Below are 16,045 nucleotides of genomic sequence, written 5' to 3'. Positions count from 1 at the left end.
ACCCCCCTTTCTCCCAACCCCCCACCACTCACAGGCATTGATCCTCGGTCCCCCTTGTCTGCCCCGAGGACCAACTCCCCCTAGAGAAATAGCTTCCTGCACCCTCGGTCCTATGGGTGGGAAAGAGCCGACCTCTGCCAGTGGGGTCCGCGGATGGTGAGGAAGGCTTCTCCCCGCCCATGTTGTCCCACATCCACGAGCTCTGGGAACAAGGCAGCAGCGAATCCCATCGTGACCCCCACAAGGAGCTGTCAGGAGCAGGGAACCCAAAGGAAGGGGGCCAGGCGAGCCGTCCACTCTGGTGACTCTGAAACAAGCCTCCCCAGCAGAAGTCAGATCCCACCGACCACAGGAAAGCCTGCGGGCTGGAGGAGGCAGGCTCCAGGCTTAACCCCATGGACGATTGCACGCTTTTGTTTAAAGTTGTGATTTATGATTATAAACTGATGACATTTACAGCAGAAATTTATATAATGTTTTGAAGTTCTCCATTGGATTTCTCAGGCACTTTATCATTTCCTTATCTCAGTAAGGCAGCTATTATTTGTCACAAGAAGCAGAAAATAGGAGGCGATGAATTCCGTAAACTCACACCAGAAATTAAACCCCAGGATGTGGACCTGAATCCGAGGTGTTGAGAAGAGTCTGCCTCTGGAATCATACTTTGTTCCCTGATCGTATGGCATAAACGTCACCTTCCCGGAAGGACACCCCCATCCCCAGGTGCAGTCAGTGCCCTTCATCGTGACAGTCCTTTGCGTCTCCACACAGCTGTTTGCTGCTTGTCTTTTCATGGTCTGTCCATCTCTCTCTCTGCATCTGCCTATAACCAGCACTACTATTAACAGTCACTGCAGCCATCTGACCAGGCAGGTACTACTATTGTCCTGTTTTGCAGGTGAGGAGACTGAGGCAGAGAGAGGCCAAGAGAATGTGTCCAGGTGAGGGAGAGGGCTAGGAGCTGAATGCTGGCCACTGGGCTTGGGTCTGCCCAGAACCGCAGCCATGAGCCCACTGTCTCCTCTGAGATTCAGGCTCTCCCCTACAAGGCATGCTCCCTGGACGGGCCTGAGGTGTCCTCCGCCTCTGCTCTCCCAGACTTGCACTAGGGCCACAAGGCGGGTGGGACACAGAGGGGCCATGAGTTCCCAGTGGGGCGAAGGGAAGGCAACTCCACTCCTCAGTAGTGGACAGAACCCACCAGGCGTTGATGGAGTTGCCCATGGACGCTGCTTGGAGATAACTTAAAAAGGTGTTGCATCACCGGAAACATTCTGCTTGGCGCGTCTACTGTGCAGCACACGGAGAAACGGTGTATGGAACTGCATCTTCACTCTTCTGGAGGAGGGATACGTAAGTGCGTCTGCTGGAGGAACACACAACCCTCCTCCTTTCCCCAAAACTGCATACGCTCAGTTGTCATGGAAATGAAGCGCTTGTGGGTTCCTCCAGGACGCCCGCACGGTGGTGCCCAGCCTGGCCTGGGTGCACGACCCCTCCAGCATGCGTATGGTTGTGCTACACAGGGAACAGGTGTGGGTGACATTTGGGAGAGTCTCTTGTCCAGTTCCCTGCCTCCTACCAGCCCTGGCAGACACGGCCTCGTGTCCGATGTCAATTCTTCACTGACTGCCACTTCAGGGACATTTTCCAGGGCCACTGCTTATCTCCACTTAGAGCTGCCACGGGAGCCCAGCCTTGCGCTTCAGGGAAGAACGTGAAGGCCCCCCGGGAGGGGCCAGGCAGGCAGCAAGGCCCGTCACTCAGCAGCTTCCCTCACTCACAGTGAAACATCCTTGAACGAGGTGTAGGCGTGTGGGAGCAGGGTGGGCGCCCAGGGCCATCCACCGGCACAACCCGCGCCGTGGCCGCCTCTTCCCAGCACACACACCGTTCCAGCGGTTCTCCTTCTCCACTCTGGGTGCAGGGGACAGGCTGGGGGTCACCGAGACCCGGGAGATGTCCACAGACGTCAGTCTGCCGACCTTTAAGAGCAGCTTCCTGGCCATGTGGCCAGGACTGTCAAGGGATGGATCGGGCTGGATTTGGGGGCCGTGCTCAATTACTGTCAGAACTTTTCACTTGACAGGTCCCTGGTTTTGGAGTGACAACTCTAAGCTTTGCGTGGATTGGGGGCTGTTGGACTCGAGCCCCTTTGGGGTTAAAGAAATGCTTTTCAAAATGGTCCCTGTTCATGGACCCCATGTCACAGCCAATTCTTTGAAGTTTTGTCATCTCTAATCCTGGTCACCTCCCCAGAGTGCCCTGCCCTGGCTAGAATACGACCCCAGAGGAGGAACTGAGTGATTCCGGGGTGGGGGACATAGATGGACTCTGCCTATCTTCATGGGACCCTTCACGGGTCACATCTCTCTCTCCCACTTTCCAGGAGAAATCTGCCACTTGTTTTAGAGTTTCCCACAAGAAGGCATAAATGTATTTCCTGCACAGTCAACTAAGAGACTGAAGCACACAAGTCTGGCACTTCATGATGAACACTGTATTTCGTAGGTAAGAAAACATTTCTTCTTAAGCAGTAACTGAAGGGGTCCCTTCACAACTTAGAGCCCTTAAAGCACATCTGGGCCGGCACTTCTCAAAGTCTGTTCCCAGAACTCTGGTCCCACAAACAACAGGTGCTCCATGAACAAAGTTCACTCATCAAATAACTTGGGAAATGTGGCATTCTGCTCCCCTGTCTTAGAAACTTGTGATGTCCATCAGTGCTGTGGATGCTTGGAGAGTTCTGGGTGAAGGGGGAGTTTGTAAGCTAGCGTGACCCCAGGTTTCTATTTTTCATGGAAGATACAGCAACACAGAATGATTCAAGGAAGACACAAATGACCTTGCAGGCAGAAATGTGCCCCGAGCTAGTCAGTTTTGGTGGCGTGTCTTGTCTGTAGGCAGGATCACAGGGCGGTCATTGTACACGGATTCCTACAGAGTTCCAGCCAGAAGTGCTCAGCCCATGGTCATCCTCCGGCCTCCCGGGTCTCCCTCCAGGGACCGCTCTGTGCGGCCCTCCACGTGGACACGGTCGTGCTGCCCATTCTCTCCCCATGGGCAGCTCCTTCCCCTGCCTCCTGTTGCTGGAAGCTTCACTATAGTTGCAGACATGGCCGATGAGCTGAGAACGTGTGTCCGTACTTCCTTTTCAAATGGAGTTTTAGGGGCAGGTCGTGGAGCCAGCAAAGGACCGCCGAGGGGCTGGCAGCTCCAGTGACGTCAATCAGTGGAAAACCAGGGATCCCGTCTTCTAGCCACACAGGTTGGGATGCTGTGGTCATTCGCTGGGACTCACCTGTGGACCAGTAGGCACGCTGCCTGTGGGCATTTTCACATCTTCCCCAGGAAGCTTCTATCACCAAACAGCCTGTGTGTTTGAAATTACAGAAGGAAGTTCTGACATCAAAACACAGCTATAAAACCCCTGGAAGAAGGACCCGAATATCCATCAATGTACCAGTTTTCTGGAAGAAAAGTCCTTTGTGTTGCCCTACCCATCTCCTGGGCCTCCAGCCTGTAGATGGCAGATTGTGGGACTTTTCAGTCTCCATAATTTCATGATCCAATTCCTTATGATAAGTTTCTATATTTATATCACCTATAGCTGTACCTATATCTACATTTATACTTATATCTAATGTATATCTGTACGTATATCTATATCTGTACCTATAGTATCTGTATCTGCATCTATATCTATGCCTATATCTAATCTATTTCTATATCTATATCTGTATCTATACCTGTATCTAATCTATATCTGTACCTATATCTATATCTGTACCTATAGTATCTGTATCTGCATCTATATCTATGCCTATATCTAATCTATTTCTATATCTATATCTGTATCTATACCTATATCTAATCTATATCTGTACCTATATCTATATCTGTACCTATAGTGTCTGTATCTGCATCTATATCTATGCCTATATCTAATCTATATCTATATCTAATCTATTTCTATATCTATATCTGTATCTATACCTATATCTAATGTATATCTGTACCTATATCTATATCTGTACCTATAGTGTCTGTATCTGCATCTATATCTATGCCTATATCTAATCTATATCTATATCTAATCTATTTCTATATCTATATCTGTATCTATACCTATATCTAATCTATATCTGTGTCCACAACTACAGCCGCTGTTTCTCTAGAGAAGCCTGACACACAGAAGCATCTTAGGGGTCTGCTCCCAAAGCCAGTGAAGCCCGTTGAGGCTGCAGGGGCCCCTTGCCCTGTGCCTGCTCCCCTTCCTTGGCCTTCTCTGAACCCCATGTTTCCTGAGCATTCACCCCGGGGGTGTCCAAGCCATCTGGGCAGTGGAAATAGCGAATGGCAGGCTCCAGTGAAAATCGGCTCCCCCCCGAGCGGGCACCACCCGCTATGGCCTCCAGTCACGCCGCGTGGTCCCCTCGAGGCTGGGAGACGAGACAAGACTCAGATGAGCGATCGGCACGGCTGTACGGCTCTGTGTTCCTGGTGATCTTCTGCTTCTTCTCTCTACGTTTCTACACGATTCATGGGCTTCTCGCTACCACAGGATTCAAACCAGAACCTGCCGGTGGCAGATGCTGAGGCCTCTGGTGGTGTCAACATGACAGGACACGCCCCGTGCTTCTCCTGCCCTGAGACGCACAAACGACATCCTCCGGGAAGCCGGGTGGGGGAGGGACGGGGCAGAGGGGGCCGCCTGGTGAGGACCTCCTGCAGGGCGTGTCATCGCTGGACCAGGAGCCGGGGCAGCCTGGCAGAGCATCCATAGGTCCCCGTAAATCCAGGCTCCCCACGTGCCCGCGTCCGCTTCCCGAAGCCGTGATAAATACAGGCTCCCCACGTGCCCGCGTCTGCTTCCCGAAGCCGTGATAGATCCAGGCTCCCCACGTGCCCGCGTTCGCTTCCCGAAGCCGTGATAGATCCAGGCTCCCCACGTGCCGGCGTTCGCTTCCCGAAGCCGTGATAGATCCAGGCTCCCCACGTGCCGGCGTTCGCTTCCCGAAGCCGTGATAGATCCAGGCTCCCCACGTGCCGGCGTTCGCTTCCCGAAGCCGTGATAGATCCAGGCTCCCCACGTGCCGGCGTTCGCTTCCCGAAGCCGTGATAGATCCAGGCTCCCCACGTGCCGGCGTTCGCTTCCCGAAGCCGTGATAGATCCAGCTCCCCACGTGCCGGCGTTCGCTTCCCGAAGCCGTGATAGATCCAGGCTCCCCACTGCCGGCGTTCGCTTCCCGAAGCCGTGATAGATCCAGGCTCCCACGTGCCGGCGTTCGCTTCCCGAAGCCGTGATAGATCCAGGCTCCCCACGTGCCGGCGTTCGCTTCCCGAAGCCGTGATAGATCCAGGCTCCCCACGTGCCGGCGTTCGCTTCCCGAAGCCGTGATAGATCCAGGCTCCCCACGTGCCGGCGTTTGCTTCCTGAAGCCGTGATAGATCCAGGCTCCCCACGTGCCGGCGTTCGCTTCCCGAAGCCGTGATAGATCCAGGCTCCCCACGTGCCGGCGTTCGCTTCCCGAAGCCGTGATAGATCCAGGCTCCCCACGTGCCGGCGTTCGCTTCCCGAAGCCGTGATAGATCCAGGCTCCCCACGTGCCGGCGTTCGCTTCCCGAAGCCGTGATAGATCCAGGCTCCCCACGTGCCGGCGTTCGCTTCCCGAAGCCGTGATAGATCCAGGCTCCCCACGTGCCGGCGTTCGCTTCCCGAAGCCGTGATAGATCCAGGCTCCCCACGTGCCGGCGTTCGCTTCCCGAAGCCGTGATAGATCCAGGCTCCCCACGTGCCTGCGTTTGCTTCCTGAAGCCGTGATAAATCCAGGCTCGCCACGTGCCTGCGTTTGCTTCCTTTCGGGCTAGCCTGGGACACCTGCCTTTTTCCATTTCTCAACTGTTAAATCTGGAAAGTATCTCTGTAAATCCCCCTCGTTCTTAACGCTCAATCCCCAAATCGAGGGAAACAAGGTATTCACGGAAACACGGAGTCTGCTCACGCGGGGAACGGTGTCTGTGCAGCCCGGAGCCACATCAGCAGGGCTGCCTTTTCAACGCACCCGGGCTGCCGGCTTATCGGCTTATGGAGGGGCCTGGGAGGCCACGCTTTAAAGGGAACAGTCTGATCATCCAGTGCAGAACCACGCGTAGCTAACTGCTTGGTGAGTTAACACGCTTGGAGCGCAGTTTTCTGGAAGCCAGCCTCTCGCAGGACAGGGACCATGTATGTGCAGCGGGGGCCTTTGGGTGTATCCGCTTCCAACATCCCTTCCCCCGCCCCGCAGTCCCCCCTGGAATCTCAGCCTCGCCCCCAGATTGGCCCTAATTCTCCCGAGGCTCTGGTTCTCACACTGGTCTTTAAAGGCTAAAGCTGACCCAACAGGGCTTAGAGAGGTGCCCTCTGCTTTTTTCTCATCGGGAAAATCACCACTGCTGTAATAATTTGCTCCTAGCAGTGGCCTAGCAGCTGTCTAAATTTCCAAGGTCACTCCTTGCCCTGCCTAAGCCCAACTTTTGAGGGGCCCTGGGGTCAGGTTTCAAATAAGTGCACATTCCTTCACTAACCCAAAGCAGCCCGCGGGCCTCGGAGCGCTTTAAAGATGGATGTGGCCCACTTCGCACTTTGGACACTTCAAAGAGCTGATCGTGGCTGACGGGGCGCTTCCTGAAACTTCCCCAGCCAGGCGGCTCTCCTGGCCGGGTGTCGAAAGCACTCAGGTTATCGCCCGGCTGTCTGGCGGGGCCAATGCAGCCCTGGCCTCCCCTCCCCTTTCCCCTGCACTTGTTAAAAGTAATTAGTGTTTGCACCCATGTCCGAACTTTGATTTGTTTCCAGGATGGAGATGTTGATATTCCTTCTGTTGGCTCCATAAATCACACACGATTAAGTTACACTGTGTTAAAGTGTCGGAAACTCCTGGCTTTAAAGGAGGGGGGCTGGGACTCACACAGGCGAGACTCGGGTCACCTCCCTCAGTTCCCGACTCGGCTTGCTCATCAGAGAGGGGCCGCAGGAGATTAACGTATAGTCTACAACCATCACCCAGGGACGTGGCTCCTTGTGGGGGCACGCTGGCATCACTCGCATCTTACAGAGATGAAGAAGCCGAGCCATGAGGAGGTGGGTGTCTTGCCAACTTTGCACCCAACCAGGAACCGGTACCCAGGGCCTTGGACCACAACCTTCTGCCCTGGCACCAGCCAGTGTGTCACCACTGTGCACTGCCTCTCACCAGCTCAGGGATGGGGGTAGGGGCACACCAGACTGCGCCCACTGCCCTGGAGACCCAGCCCGCCCACTCCTGGTCCATGGGGCGGGAAGGAAGGGGCACATGGCAGTTCCCAGCAGCACTGACTTATTACTTGGAAATGAGCCAAATCAGAACCAATGGGAAGAAGGACACTTTGTCCTGGTTGGGGAGGGGGAGGTCTTCCTGCTGTGTGTCTCAGACTTTGAACAAGTGATTGGAGATTCTGACACCAATTTCCTAAGGCTCAGGGTCTGAGGCAGGGGAGACAGGTAAACACAGAGGAGAGCAAAGCAGAGGAACTCATCTGGAGGGTGCTGCTAAGAGGACAGCCAGGGGTGCTGGAAGCCAGGCCCGCCCGCGAGCTCATAAATCCACACCTGCATAAGCCAAATGGTCCAGGGTGCTGTCCTTCCCTATCAGCAAAACCATCCAGTAGCTTTGCAAAGGTAGACCTGAGAATCCACCAGGAGTTCAAACTTATCTTCAAAGTATGAGTAAGTCCACATTTACCACGAGTACAAAGTACTTTTTCTAGTGATTTGAGATCTGATGTGTTTCTCTTCTGAAGAGTTTGCTGAATCCCAAGTATGAACTAGGGAGAGATTTAAAAGCAGGAAGAAGATAAAGTCTGCTGCTTAGGTCAGATTAAGAAAATCATGTTAATTCTTTCTGGAACTAGACTATCAAGTTAGCTATGAATGCCGTTGATAAGTGCTGTGGTTATATAAATGTATATATAGATATTGATAACGTGTAAGGCTGGCTCGCATAGTTGGGCATGGATATAGGTCCGTTCCAGCCTAGATGCATCCAGGTCAGTACTTGGTGGTCCCACAGAGAAGTGCTTTTAGGATGGTGCAAGCAGGAACCAGAAGACCAGGGAGGGGCCCATCACAGGAGGAGACAGATGGCAGGGCCAGGACTTGGGGCAATGGTGGTAGATAAGGAGAGACAGGGACCCACGTCTCATTCACGTACACAGCTCTTGGCTCATAGAAATGATATCTGTAGATTATTTTCACAACGTATTGCTAAAGTTAGGTGGCATACTCATACAGGTGCCTCTATCTTATCCTGTACATGAGACACAATGTATATTTAAATTTACCTTTGCATAAATGCCAGACATTCTTTCCAAACATGGAGAGAAGCAGACTCTCAGAGTTAAAATCTGTCTAAAGGAGAAGGATAAAAGCCACATTTAAATACATATGCCCATGTGCCTAATTAGAATTCTGCTATAATTTTGGGTATTATTAGTAAAAACAACACCAATAATCCACTGCCCTTCTTGGCAGTTTTGATACGGTCTGTACTGCCCAAGGAAGAAAAGAGTGATGGGTGAAGTCATCCCCAGTAACCCAATACCTCTAAATGGCTTATATTGAGGTGGCTGGGTCTCTTTTCAGGGATTTACCTTAATGATATCATTCCCGAGGAGTCTGGTTTAGATCAAACCAGGTTAAAGATCATGACTGTCAAAAGATGATGTCATCAGATCTCATTACTAATAAAGTCAGGGTCATCCTGAGTACAGAAGCGGTTTGGAATTTGGGCTCTGTTTACCTTAAAACCTGCATGAAAACTTAAAACCCTGAGTGATATAGAGACAACGGGAACCTATTGAAACATAATAGGTTGGAGATGGCTGGCATGGCCTTCATATAACCCAGTTTGCAAGGATCTATCAGTTTCTCTGTATTTTATATCAGGGATGTAAATGATTCAGAAGTGGCTTTATTTCTGTTACCAACATATGCGGTAATAACTTACATTTCGCTGAATAGAATATTCCATCTAAAGAATGTAAAACAAATTTGGAGCTGATGACTGAGAAGCATGTTCTTTCTTTGATGACTGGTCATCCTGAAAAGCCAGACTTCTTTGTTACACATGGTTGTATCACAAGCAGCATAAACAGAGATTTCCTTCGAGCTGACTACCTCTTATGTCAATGTCAATTCTTATCAGAAGCAAAGATTGAAATAAGTGTTCACATTTTACTATAGAACTGGGGGGAAGGGGGCTGAATGATGATCCTAAAGATTTCAGGTCTAAATCCTTGGAAAATGTGCAGGTTACCTTATAGGGCCAAAGACACGATTAAGTGAAGGATTTTGAGATGAGGAGCACATCCTGGGTGATTCAGGTGGGCCCTAATGCCCTCACAGGTGTTTTTATAAGAGACAGGCAGAGGCAGCTGAGACAGACACGTGCAGTGGGGGGAAGGCCAGGTGAAGATGCAGCAGAGATTGGAGGGATGTGGCCACAAGCCAAGTGCGCCTGCAGCCAGCAGATGCTGGAAGAAGCAGGAACGGCTTCTCCCCTGGAGCCGCCAGAGGGAGCACGCACCCGCCTACACCTTGACCATGGACTTCCAACCTCCAGAACCGAAAGAGGATACACTTCCGTTGTTTTAAGGCACCCACTTTGTGGGAACTCGTGTGGTAGCCCCAGGAAACCTGTACGCTGAGGAAGTTATTATTACATTGCTCCCAGATGAACCTGATGCTAGATTCTATCCCGGGTTTCTTGAAGGTCACTACACATCATTTATTTATTGACCACATACTTACTGAGGACCCTGTTTGCACTGAGAACCATTCAGGGTTCCAGGGGTGCCATGGTGACCAAAACAGGCAAAGGTTGCTGCCCTCAAGAAGCTTACATTCCAGGGTGAGGAGACAGACACTAAACAAAGAAATTAGGCCTTCCCATTGTCCCCAAACTGCCCAAATTAAAAGGCAATATGAATTCAACATTTCCTCTAGTACTTTCACCTCTGCACCACTCTGATTTATCTGTCAGAAATGTGCAAATAATGAATTTAGATGAAACTGACATTTTTTAAAGAAACTGACTCTTATTTACAAAGCAGAAATAGAATCACAGATGTAGAAAACAAACTTATGGTTATCAGGGGGACTGGGGAGAAGGAGGGATAAATTGGAGGGATTGGGATTGACATATACACACTACTATGTATAAAACAGATAACTAATAAGGATCTACTGTATTAGCACAGGGAAATCTACCCAATACTCTGTAATGGCCTATATGGGAAAAGAATCTTAAAAAGAGTGGATGTATGTATATGTATAACTGATTCACTTTACTGTACACCTGAAACTAACACAGCATTGTAAATCAACTATACTTCAATAAAATTTTTTTAAATATATTCAAAACTACTACACTAAACTATAACAAAATTATATCAAGAAAATGGAAAGACAACATGCAAAATGGGAGAAAATTTTTGCAAATCATATATCTCATAAAGAACTTGTATAGAAAGAACTCTTACAACTAAACAATAAAATGACAAATGACCTAATTTTAAAACAAAACAAAAAGAAAAAAAAACAAAACAAAAAAAATTGACTCAGGAAGAAATTGAAAATCTAAATAGTTTATACCATTTAATAAACTAAAGTCCTAATTAAAAATCTTACCACAGGAAACTTCAAGCCCAGAGAGTTTTACTGTTCGTAATTCTATGAAACACTTAAGGGAGAAATAATTCCATTTCTAAATAAACTGTTTCAAAACAAGGAGGAGGAGGAAACACTTTCTAAATCATTTTACAAGACCACTGGTACCACGAAAAAAAAGACAAAAAATTGAATTCCAATGTCCCGCATAAACATAGACACAAAATTCTCAAAAGCTATTAGAAACTGAATGCAGCAATATATGCAAAGAGCAATATACTAGGATCAAACTGGGTTTATCTTCAAGATGCAAGGTTGGTTCATCATACAAAAATTAATCTATACAATCTACACATTAACAGATTGAGGGAGGAAAAAAGGTCATATAATCATGTCAATAAATGTAGGAAAATATTTGCCAAAATGCAAAGCATTTATACTAAAATCTGCACATGAGGAAAAAAAGGAAACTATCAAATGATAAAGGATCTACTGAAAGAACTACAGCTCATATCACACTTAATGGTGAAATACTGCATGCTTTCCACCTAAGATCAGAAACAGGTCAAGGTAATTTACTCTCATCCCTTCTATTTAACATAAATATGGAGACTCTGATTCATACAGTAAAACAATAAAAGGATTCAGACTGGAAGAGGTAAAACTGGATCACAGACCTCATACTTTTGTAGATAGAAAAGCCTAAGGACTCTCTAAGATAATTACTGGGATAGGTGAATTTAACAACATTGCAGTATTGTACATTAAGGGAGTATGTTTGTATATGCTTGAAATGGACAGTTAGAAAATTAGACTGAAAACACAAAACCATGTACAATAGCATGAAAAATATCAACTCTATGGTAGCAAAAAAACATGTGTAAGACCCTACACTGGAAATTATAAAATATTGATAAGATAAATTAAAGAATATTTAAATTAAGGAGAGATATACCATGTTCGTGTGTTGAAAGACTCAATATTGTTAAGATGTCAGTTTTCCCTAAATTGATCAATATCAATGCAATTCCAGTAAACATTTCAATAGATTTTTTCCTAGAAATTGACAAGATGATTTGAATGTTTTAAGAAAAGACAAATGACCAAAAACAGTGCATACACGCATATACACACTTCAAAAGAAGAAAAAAATAAAGGATATAATCTACATAAATTTAAGACTATGAAAGTTCAGTAATTAAAGTTATGTAATATTAATTAATTTAATTAATATTAAATATTATGTAATATTAAGGAAATTATTTGAAAATATATCATTGGAATAATATAAGAAGTCCAGAAATAGATCCACATTTATAAGATCAAATGATTTTTCAACAAAAGTTCCAAAGAAACTTAAAAAAGAAAAATTTCTTCAATACTGGATCAACTAAATCCTCGCATGCTAAAACAAAAGAAACAAAAAAACTTTGCTGATAGTCTACAATGTACACAAACCAATTTAAGACAGTTCATAGACCTAAATGTAAAGTGCAAACAGTAAATCTTCTAGAAAAAAAAACCAAAATTTCTTCTAAATCATGAGGTAAGCGAAGATTTCCTTGAAACGTCAAACAAGCTTGAGACATAAAATAAAATATTGATAAATTAAAATTGATCATAATTTGAAAATGTCTGCTAAAAAAACCCAAAAAACAAGAAAAAACCCCACAACACCTTCTCACAAACTGGGAGAAAGTATTAGCAATAAGATAATTGACAAAGACTTGTATCTAGAACATATAAAGAATTCCTGCAACTCAATAGAAAGAAAAGACAAACAACCCCCAAAAATACACAGGAGACTAGAACAGCAAAGGCACAAAGAAGACGTAAAAATAGCAAATGAAGACGTGCTTAATATCTGTAGTTCTCAGGAAAATGAAAACTGAAACCATCATGAGACACGACATGCCCTAGAAAGGCTAAAATGCTAAAAGTTCGGCAGCTCCAAGTGTCGAAGAGTATGTGGAACAACCAGAACTCTTACTGGTGGGAGGAATATGAGTGTTAAAACAACTTCTGGAAACTTTATGGCAGTTTCTTAAAATTTTAGGCATGCATCTGTCCTATGATCAACAGTTCCACTTGTAAGTACTTATCCAAGATGAATGAAATTATATCTACGGAAGTCCTGTACAAGAATGGTCATGGCTACTATATTCAGAACAACCAAAGCTGGGAAGAACATCCACCAGAGGATGGATACATTGCCTGTGCCGTATTCCTGCAAAGGAAGACTGTTCAAAATCAAGAGGATGCAATATTGATACATGCGACCGTACAGATGAACGTCAAAGCTGCTATGGTCAATGAAATACCCTGAACCAGAAACGTCAGTACTGCATGACTCCACCTACAGGAAGTTCTCTAGAATAAGCAAAATTAACATATGGAGTCAGAAGGCAGATAGGTGATTGTTTTTGGGTGAAGGGGATTGACGGGAGGGGGCATGAAGGTACTTTCTGGGGTGAAGGGGATTGACGGGAGGGGGCATGAAGGTACTTTCTGGGGTGATGGATGTAGTCTGTTTTTAAATAAATTTATGAAGTGATTAAATGGTACATTTAAAGTTGAGCACTTCACTGGATGCATATTATACTACAAAATTATGCATGCACGCACACACACCCCCAGAGTGGTGGTTCTGGGTCTGGCACTGTTTTATTGTTATTTCATGTCATGTTTGTTATGCTATATTACATTATGTATATCAACCTGTCAGTGGTAAGGTGAGGTGTCTACAGTCAAGGCTATTTTTAAACAGTTTACAACTCCTTTAATGTTTCATAAATGTAACCAGATCAGGCACAAGCCTGTTTACAGTGATGGTTCCAGACCAGGCCCTGTCTGGTATACAGTGGTGGTTCCAGACTTGGTACTGCCTGGTGTACAGTGATGGTCCTAGACCAGGAACTAGCCTATGTACAATGATGGTTCCAGACCAGGCACTAAAGTGATTTTGGGGTTTGGGACAAAGATCGGGAAAACATGAGCTTGTCTTGGGAAACAGGCCTGAGAGTTTCCCTGCAGTGGGGGGAGCACCAGCGCTGTGATGAGCCCCCCTGCCCGTGGCTGCCCCTTCGGCTGTGAGCTCCCACAAACCCCCGTGTTCATGTGCCTCCATGAAATGTGAAGAAACACACCCACCCTCCCTTGTACTTCACGAAGCCATGTGCTATGTTATGAGGTTATTTTTAAATAGTTAACATTCCTTTAATGTTTCAGTGATGCAAATTGGTGCTAACAACAGAAAAAAGTAAAATCCCCCTTTACGTAATTAAATGACACTATGTTTTGGAATATTTGGAACAAAACACTCAATGTGTTAACACTCTCATGAGAGAGTTAATAAAAATGTTTTTAAGTGAAACTCCTCTTCCATGTGCCCTGAGTCCCCCATCCCCAAGGACAGACTACTGAGAAAAAAGCTATTTAATTCAAATAAAAAAAGGATATTATGTTGCCAGTGTGAGCAAATAAAGATGGAATAAGGTACATTATGGAGGAAATGTTTGCATAACACCCTGAAATTAATATACCATGTGCAGTAGTTGACACAGTTCATTCTAAAACCGATAAATCATTCATAGGAAAAATAAACACCAACTAAAAAGAAATAGATCACCAGATGAGCCATATATATCAAGGATGAAATCAGATGTGTGCGTTACCTGTTGACACAACAGGAATTTTCTGCTGAATCAGACACTTAATCTACTAAATCAAAGTGAACTCCCACTGAGCCAGGCACATGGTCTAGCTGGACACACCACTGCCGCTGCCTGCGTTCATGCAGCTGATACGAATTTCTAACAAATTAGGAATGACCTAATGTGTGTCCCCGCTCATATTTACTGAGCCGTAAGCACGGGGAGTGACCGTGCTACTTAGTAAAATGTATATGTCAGTTATGCTTTCTTCTTTCACTCAATCCACACAATCTTTCTCAAAACACTTCCTGGTGTAGACAAACTTTAAGGTGGTCTCAGGATCCTTGTCCTGGTGGAGACCCCCTCCCCTCACCTGTGGGGACCTGTGACTGCTCCTAACCAACGGAATATGGCGAAGGCAAGGGGCATTATCCCCTGACAACGTGACGGCTCCTGAGACTTCACGTCGCTGACAGACTCCCTCCAGAGTCTGTGTCTCTGTTGCTGGTTTGAAGAATCAGGCTGCCATGAACCCTTGTTCTAAATTATAGTTGGGATTTAATTTACAGAGGCTATGACCAGCTGGCAACATGGAGAGGCTGATGCCATTGAAAGAAGGGTTAGTTACTTACGTTTTCCAAGACAGGGAGGCAAGGCCAGCTCCTCCATGCACAACCCACAGGAAAGTCAGGGGATCAGAGGCAGGGGTGTGGATAAGGCCTGGGCTGAAGCCTTTGGGGGGGGGTTTCCTAGGAAAGGCAAGGTGGGGCAGAACAAAGAGCTTAGAGTTGGCTAGTTTGGCTAACGCTGGTGGGCCTTGGGCTATGACAGGGGCTGTCCTAGGTGCCCACAACCTGACCCTGAGTTGATTTAGGGCAGGTGATATATTGGCTTGTGTGTGAGAGTCAGGTAAAGGAGATGGTTGGGGTTATAGGCTTGGGATTTGTTGGTTTGCCTGTGAAAGGCATGTCCTGGGCTAGTTGTTATTATCATTAGGAATTAGGCCTGGAAGGGGCAGTTTCTTTCCTGGCCTGAAGGCTCCCAAATGCCAGGGCATCAATAACTCAGAAAATATAATTAATTTGTCTCTGTGATGAATGGATGTCCAATAGACAAATACAAAACCTTAAGAAAACACAGGACAATTCCACAGAAATGAATGGTGCCAACGATCTGAGGGAATTTGGAAGCAGTTCTTTCCCCAGTCAAGCCTCTGATGAGAACCCGTCCTGCAGGACACCTTGACTGTGGGACCCTGAGCAGAGAACCCGCTAAGCCTGCCTGCCTCTGGATCCCAGAAACTGAGGGAATAAACATGCTACTTCAAGTCCCTAAGCTTGTGATTAGTGTAGCAGCAACGGAAAAGTAAAACACTTATCAAAATAACCACAGTACAGAGACTGTCATGAAATACTTAATTTAAGAATATTAGAAAACAGTAACTTGATTATTATTGATGACAAGGGATAATTGGATTCAGAAATCCATGGAGTAAATATTTTCAAGCATCTAAATATAAAGCACTAAAGATTAATATCTTCAAGACCCAGGCTCGGGCTGTGGCAGGACTGGGTTAGACTGGGAAGGGCCATGACCTTGAGCCCGGCCAGGCCAACAGCAGGAACAAGGCTGTCTCAGCGGGCGTGGCAGGGAGCCGGGCCATCTTGGGGAGGCAGGTGCCACGGGGGCAGGCCTTGGCCAA

This window comes from Balaenoptera musculus, chromosome 3, assembly GCF_009873245.2.
Source record: "Balaenoptera musculus isolate JJ_BM4_2016_0621 chromosome 3, mBalMus1.pri.v3, whole genome shotgun sequence".
Classification (NCBI taxonomy): Eukaryota; Metazoa; Chordata; class Mammalia; order Artiodactyla; family Balaenopteridae; genus Balaenoptera; species Balaenoptera musculus.
Note: the sequence above shows the minus strand (reverse complement) of the source record.